This window comes from Cebus imitator, unplaced genomic scaffold (genome assembly GCF_001604975.1).
Source record: "Cebus imitator isolate Cc_AM_T3 unplaced genomic scaffold, Cebus_imitator-1.0 Scaffold325, whole genome shotgun sequence".
NCBI lineage: Eukaryota > Metazoa > Chordata > Mammalia > Primates > Cebidae > Cebus > Cebus imitator.
In genome coordinates this window covers 945,326-952,771 of record NW_016107640.1, presented here as the reverse complement: position 1 = coordinate 952,771, position 7,446 = coordinate 945,326, and positions in this window count along the sequence as shown.

The following is a 7,446-nucleotide window of genomic DNA, read 5'->3' as shown; positions in this document are numbered from 1 at the left end:
TGCCTCAGCCTCCCAAGTAGTTGGGACTACAGGCATGCGCCACCATATCTAGCTAATTTTTGTATTTTTAGTAGAGACAGGGTTTCACCATGTTGGCCAGGATGGTCTCGATCTCTTGACCTCGTGATCCCCCTGCCTCGGCCTCCCAAAGTGCTGGGATTACGGGCATGAGCCACCACGCCCGGCCGCAAAGGTTTTTATTCATGAATTTGTCCCGTGACTGAGGAGCTGCAGATCATGCTATTCAAAATGTATTTCTCCAAACTGGTAAACACATAGCTGTCATAGGCAGAGCATCCAGTCAGACCTCTTCTCTCTTCTATGACATCACCTCACGCTTTCCTTCTTACCCTCTCCACTCACGCCATCATTCTCTCGAGCCCTCTTCTCCCTCTCTAATGACCGCAGCTGCTCGTGGCACCTCTGGGGAAGGCATAAGAAGTAGCCTCCCTTGCTGCCAAATCCAACCTCTGGGTTATTTATTATTTCAGAAGATACCTTGCTATTAAAGCACCAGGGCTCATGTTTCCTCGTTTCCTTAAGGAACAAATTCCATCATAGTCAAGGCCACACAATTAGGTGTACAGAAGCAGAGCCAACACCTGATACGAGGGACCTTCATTTAGGGGGAGTTCTGACAGCTGCCAGTGATTGCTTCTGCAGCAGCCAGTGCAGCAGTCAGATTTGTCTCCCTTCCTTTCCCTCCCTCCTCCCCTCACTTTCTTCCCTCTCTCTGTTTCTCTCTCTCTCTCTCTCTCTTTCTCCCTCCCTCTGTCTTTTTTTCTACCAGCAAACATTTCTTTTAAGAATTGCAGACAACATTTTTGGAAAAATCTAAATAAAGAGCAAATATAAAATGATTTACATAAGGGTCTTTTAAAAAGATGAAATGATAAAATAGTGCAAGGTTATTCATTATATTGCATCTCTGTGCTCAATGAAAACTAGAATATTTGGGGAGGTGGTCACACATTTCCTCCATAGTATTAAGGACAGTCTTTTTTATTTTTTTTATTTTTTTTTTCATTTTTTTCCCCTCAAGAGTGTTAGAACGCTCATAGCATGGCTAAAGCAGCAACAAACTCTCTGGCTTCCTCTCCCAGGGGGCTGTTTCTAGACCCTACCTTGACCTCTACGTGATTTCCATGGCTGCTCTGAGCCCTTAATGACTGGTCATCCAGGGATGGGTCAATCAAGTCTCATGCTGTTGTGGGGGTAAAAGGACAAGCTGGGAAGCCATTTGTATCATTTTACAGAGAAAAGGGTTAAAGATGGCAAAGTATGAGGGCTTTTTAAAGACAGCTCCAGGGAACATTAGGACATTAGGGCCTTTAAGTATCTGGCCTGGCCAATGACTTGAAACCTCAGTAGATGCCATCCCTCGTCTCACGACAAAGCCCCGTCTGCAAGCACCCCGCTTAAAGTAATTATCCTGGGCCTTGTATTTTTCATCCACCCTTGCTCTTTGTGTCACCCTGTTACTTCATTTATGCAGCCCCTGACCTTTTCTTAGCTTTCTTTCGCATTTCTGTGCCAGCCGATGGATACGACTTCCCTGGTTTTGACCTTTGGCCCTGCTAGAATTGGGTTTGTCCTCTGGGTCTGCCTCTTGCTGGTGGTTCTAATCACAAGTGGGTCCAAGACTCTCTTAGCGCCTGTCTAACCTGCCCTGATTTCCCCGACAGGCAGGCTGAAGAGTAGTGTCTCCTTCTACTCTGTGTGTGTGTGCGGGGGGTGGGGGCTGTGTGGGGGCAGTGACAGGAGACTGCTCATATCAAAGTCCACAAGGGGTATTTCAGCAATGAGCAACATTAGGCTGGGTGACTACTCTTCCATATTCTAGTTCACCTTCTCTTTGTGTTGTGTTTAAGCCATACAGGTCAGTGAAGTGTAGGGATGTGTCACTTCTAGCTCTGCCAGCAACATTTTATCTGGCCATAGCTGCTAGGTGAGATCTAACTACTCCAGCACCAAACTCAACCCAAATCACAGCCTCGTTGAATTTTGTGCCTTCCTCCTAGTGTTTCTGCAAGCGGCTCTTGATTAATCAGTGAGGTGTTTGTAAAGCTGAGATCTCTCATTGCAGACGTGACGAGCCATAATTCCTAATAACGGAGCTACCTTTCTCCACTTGTCTCAGCCTGAGTGAAGGGGCTCTGTTGTGATTTATTGCCTTGCTGCAAAACCTTTGATAAGTGGCCACCAAATAGCTCCTCATTACTCAAAACTCCTCCAATTCTTTAAACTAAAGTCCCATCCAAACCTCACACAAGCCACTTGTGTTCTGGGGGAAATGAATCAGGGACCTTCTCACTAAACTATTTTGGCATAAAAAAATATCATAAATGAGAGAGGAGAAAATCTTGTTTGCTAAAGGGCTGCTGGGTGAACTGCCTCTTGGCCTTTCGATAGCATCTTTGAAATGGAAATGGCCAGCTGCCTGACCTTCTGTTCAGTGACCCTTTTTGTACAAAGTCAAATTGCAGCCGCCGCAGAGCAGCAATTCACCTATGGACACAAACAGGATTTCCATTTTTTTCTAACCTTTTTTTTTTCCTGGTGCATTTGTTACCATGAACATTTTTTTACTAGTTACATAAAAGACATCATGCTTAAAAAAAGAGGCCCTTTACATCAAAAGGATTGTGACTCATAATGATTTCAAAATACTAGGGAAGTGTCTGTCTTTAATTCTGCTTTCTATTCTATTTTTAAAATGTAATGTGAAAAGGCCAGAGAAAAGACGATATTCTTGAACAGAGTTTGGGGTTGTTAATGTTTCTACTCTCTTCTTATGCTTGAGGGAAAAAAGTCTTGATTGTATTACGAAGGGGAAAATAATCCCTACCTTACTGTGAACAAAAAAAGAAAAAGAAAGGCAAGTTCTGTTTATGCGATTATGGTGAATCTCAGTCAATACGTAAATACCTTTAAGTTCTCTCTGTGGAGCAATTCTGAATTGGAATGAGGAGTCTGTTCTAAAAAGGAATTAGAACCTGGCTGTGCTGACCTTTCAGACCCTGTTGGAGCCTTTGGTACCCCTGTACCCCCCTCTATTCTCTTCCTGGTCCCCTCTTCCTTCTCTTTCTGCTCTGATCAGGCAGGGCAGAGCACCTTACTGAAGGCCGAGCATCAACACATTGTTTGGCTTGGAGAGTGCTAAGGATGTGTGCCCTACGGACTTTCCTAGGAGTCCAGGTGCTGCCCTACTTCTGATGCTGCTGCTTTGCTGGGGCCTCAGGGCTAGTGTGAGAGAGAGGTCTGCCTCCCACCCCATAGCCTACACCCTACAAATAGGTGCCTGTTCTTCACAAGATAGATGGGATTAGACAGAGGCTCACTCAGTGGCAAAGGGAAAATGACCCTTTCCTTGCCAAAGAAACTATAGAGACATGGTTCCTAAGGTTTTGATGGAAATGGATATTGAGATTCTGATTCCCAGAATAATCCTGTGAGGCTGCATGCAGAGAGTGAAAGGGGCAGATTCTGGGGATGGACAATTTTAAATTTGGATTCTGGCTTGGCCACTTCCTGGTAAACTGTATGACTGTGGACACGTTATTTAATGTCTTGAAGCCTCCTTGTCATCATCAGTAAACGGAAGGCTAATACTGTCTCCTGGGGCTTATGTGAAGATGAGATGAAATGATGTATGGGAAATTGCTCAGCCCAGAGCCTGGTGCATGGTCAGCACTCAGCAAACATTTCTTCCTTCTCCTTCCCACTTCACAGGTGAGGAAATGAAGGAAATGACAAGATTGGGATTTGATCAAAGCTTTTCTTTTTTTCAAACCCCAAGCTCATGGTCTCACAGATGCTCCCTGTGTAAATGGGGATCCAGTGACGTTAGTTAGTTACTCCTTATGAAATTTTCATCAATATTTGAGTTTCAAATAAATGTCTTCTGATTTGTTACCGGCTGAACTCGGATAACTGATGTTTACAAATATGCAGACTAGAGGAAAAAGTGAAAAAATTCCATTCTATCACCTGCTTCTTGTGGGGAGCATTTCTCTACCATATTGGGTTCTATCAAAAATAATTTTAAAAACCCTGAAACAAAGAACACTGAAAAATATTCCTTCTTCTCTACTAATCCTTAAGCCTTTCACTTTAATCCAACACTTGATCATTGACAAATAGCAATATGCTAGTTACATATCTAGTCTTACTGAATTCAAACATGTTTTCATGAGTCACAGTCAAAGCATATGTGACCTTTTAAATTCTCTTACTAATATATCATAAGCATTGTTTTTACATTGCTGTCTAGGCCTCATAATTTTAATTTTCATGGCTGTAAAATGTCACCTTCATTTTATATTATCAAACTTACCCATTTTGGCCTTAAATTTGTGTAGGCAATGCAAGCCCAGGGAGAAGGTTAAGAACACTTGTGTGGTGTGAATGCTCCAAATGGCCTGCAGTCATCACTTAAATGACAGTATATGAGTGATCCAGTGTCCCATGAACGGGGCTGAAGAAACAAAGAATATGAAGTTTGTGCAAAACACAAACTAGAACAGCAGATTTAAGCTCTGGTTAATCTTTTCCTTTGCTCTTCTTTTTTATTCAGTTTTTTTTTAGCCTGCTCTAGGCAGAATAGCAATAAAGACTCCTTGCCTACTGTGGTTGATCAGAGGTATCTAGCGCCACAAGTTCTGTTTTCATCCTGATAACCAGATATCAAAGGGGCTCAAATACATTGGGCTGCTCCTGATAGAGAACTGAACTTCTAGAGGCCTCTCTGAACTAAATCTATGACCCTCATGTGACAGGGCCATTGTTACTTGTGGAACACTATCTTACTGTTCCCACGTGAGGGAGCATGTTCCTTGCGGAAAGTAGGTAGGAGTTAAACCTTTTGTGTGCTCTTGCCCTCTGTGAAAATCCTTGTGGCGACTTGAGCTTCTATACCTCAGGCTTCATGAAGACAAATTACTTGATGAAAGTGAATTGCTATGGAGATCTTTGGAAAGTATCTTTAGAAAGCTGGAAAAAGTTTTTGAATTTCTACAGATATGATTTAATTTTTAAAACATTATATTTCACCTGCACAGTCAAATCCTTTGTCCAGTTCTTGGACTAACTAAGGTCTGAATTTATACCAACTTTCTCTTTGGCCTTGTGTCTGACGTTAGATACTGAGTGTGTGTTTGTTGAATGAATGAATGAAATCAGGAGTCTGAAAAGAGGTTAGACTCGTGGGCTTGCTAATGACTCTTTCCTTTACTCTCTATGAGTGATTGTAGATTTAATAATTTTTGAAAAATGCAAATGGTAAAAAGTTTTGGGAGTATATAGATTTAGATCCTTGTCTTGCAACTAACTTCCTTGTAAACTTGGGCAAGCCATTTTACTTCTAAGGCCTCAATTTTTGTATCTGTAAAATGAAGCCAGTGAGGTGTTAGTGGGCAGGGTGACTCTCCAGGTGTCCTTTCTCCGAGGCCAGCACCTTCTCTTTCTAGCTTGCTGCATCCCAGTACATTTCCACGTGGCCAGAAGGCAGCATTCTCCTAGATCTAGCCTTCTACAATTCCAGGATCAATTACTTAGCATCCAGACTCTGCAAAAGTAGCAAGAACAAGTGTGCTCAGTGTAGGCATTTGGGTAGATGTCAGCACTGCTGTAGGTTTTGTACGTCTAGGTTGGGCTCAGGAAATCTGCTGGAATTCTCTTCTCTTGGTGACCTTAGAGAGTTGGGGAGCTTTTGGGTGTATGTGTCCATTCAAGCATTGGTTAAATATGCCAGCAAGACTGATTTTGGACTTCATTATTTCATCTTTAGTTTACATTCTTGCTATTGTATATTTAATTACATATTTAACACTTTTTACTTGGATCTACAGATTTTCCCCCACAGAAAATCAAAACAAAACAAAAGTATATGGTCTTCTTTGATGTTTATTTTCTTAGCGAATGCTGCCACCATTCACTCAGAAGGCTAAGCCAAAACTCCAGGAGTCATCCTTGACCTTACCCTACATTCATCACCAAGTCCTCTTCAATGTAACCTTTTATATATTTCTGATTTCCCCCTACTTCTCTCAGGCTCCAGAACTGCCTCTCTAGTCTGAGTCACCATGACTTTTCCCCTGAGCACTATGGCAGCTTCCTAACTGGTCCTCTCATCTCTACCCTTGTCCTTTTTTGTCACTGATACGTTTTTGCCATAGGAAAGTCAGTGGACATGTCTTCCAGATTGGAAATTATGTCTCCCGTCCTGCTTGATCCTTTGTTTGGTCAGCCATGGCATTTTGGACAATGACCAAAATTCTTAACATCTTCTAAAAGCCTTAAGGGGTGTGGCCTTTGCCTGCCAGCCCTTGAGCTCCATGTTCCATCCTCATGGATCTTCTCTGATGCAGCAACATCCCTTCTTAAGAAGAGAGAGCGGTCCCATCTTGGCCCATGTCTCAGCCCAAGTTCTCTCTCTTCAGGGAAGCCTTGTCCAGTTCCCCTCAATATAAATACGTCTCCATGACCTAAGCTTTCCTAGGCACATGGGCTCTTCTTTTGAAGAACAGCAGATAAAGAAACTGAGGCTTAGAGGATTTAGTTAATGTGTCCAAAATTAAACAGCTAATAAACAGTAACTGAGATCTAGGGTCTAAATACCAGTAATGACAGATCCAGGATTCAGAACTGTATTTGATTCTAAACTCTCTGCTACTGACCACCATGCCAGAGATGGGAAATAGATTTTTACCTCACACAGTAATTTTGATTAGCAGTGCTGCCTATAGAAAAGGATTTCTGAGGTTGCATCCTTGCTTGGTGGAAAAGTACACAGTGTTTAATTAGTGATGCCTGTCACAGGTGAAGGATTGGAGAAGGAAGGTAGTCCAGACAGGTATTTGCCCCATGCAAATGCTGTAATGTACAGTGTTGTAGTACTCATTTGATTAAGAAAAAATCAAGAACGTAACCTCCTTATAGTTCAGAAGGTGAGAAGTGGAACCCAGGACCCCTTAAGAAGGGACGGAGAGCCTGGCCATTGGCGCTTGAAGGATGCTATGTCAAGGAGTTGTGAAAATCACTCCCTATGTCTCTCTCTTTCTCTCTCTCTCTCTCTTTTTTTTTTTTCGTGGAGTCTCGCTCTGCCCCCCAGGCTGGAATGCAATGGCACAATCTTGGCTACAACCTCTACCTCCTGGGTTCAAGTGATTCTCCTGGCTCAGCCTCCTAAGTAGCTGGGATTACAGATGCTCACCACCACACCCAGCTAATTTTTGTATTTTTTTTTAGTGGAGATGAGATTTTGCTACCATGTAGGTCAGGGCAGTCTTGAACTCCTGTCCTCAGGTGATCTGCCAACCTTGGCCTCCCAAAGTACTGGGATTACAGGTGTGAGCCACTATGTCTGGCCTCCCCATCTCTTTATAGGCCTCTTTACGTCCCTGCTATGAAGACAGCTTTGATTTTTTTTTTTTTTTTTTTTTTTGA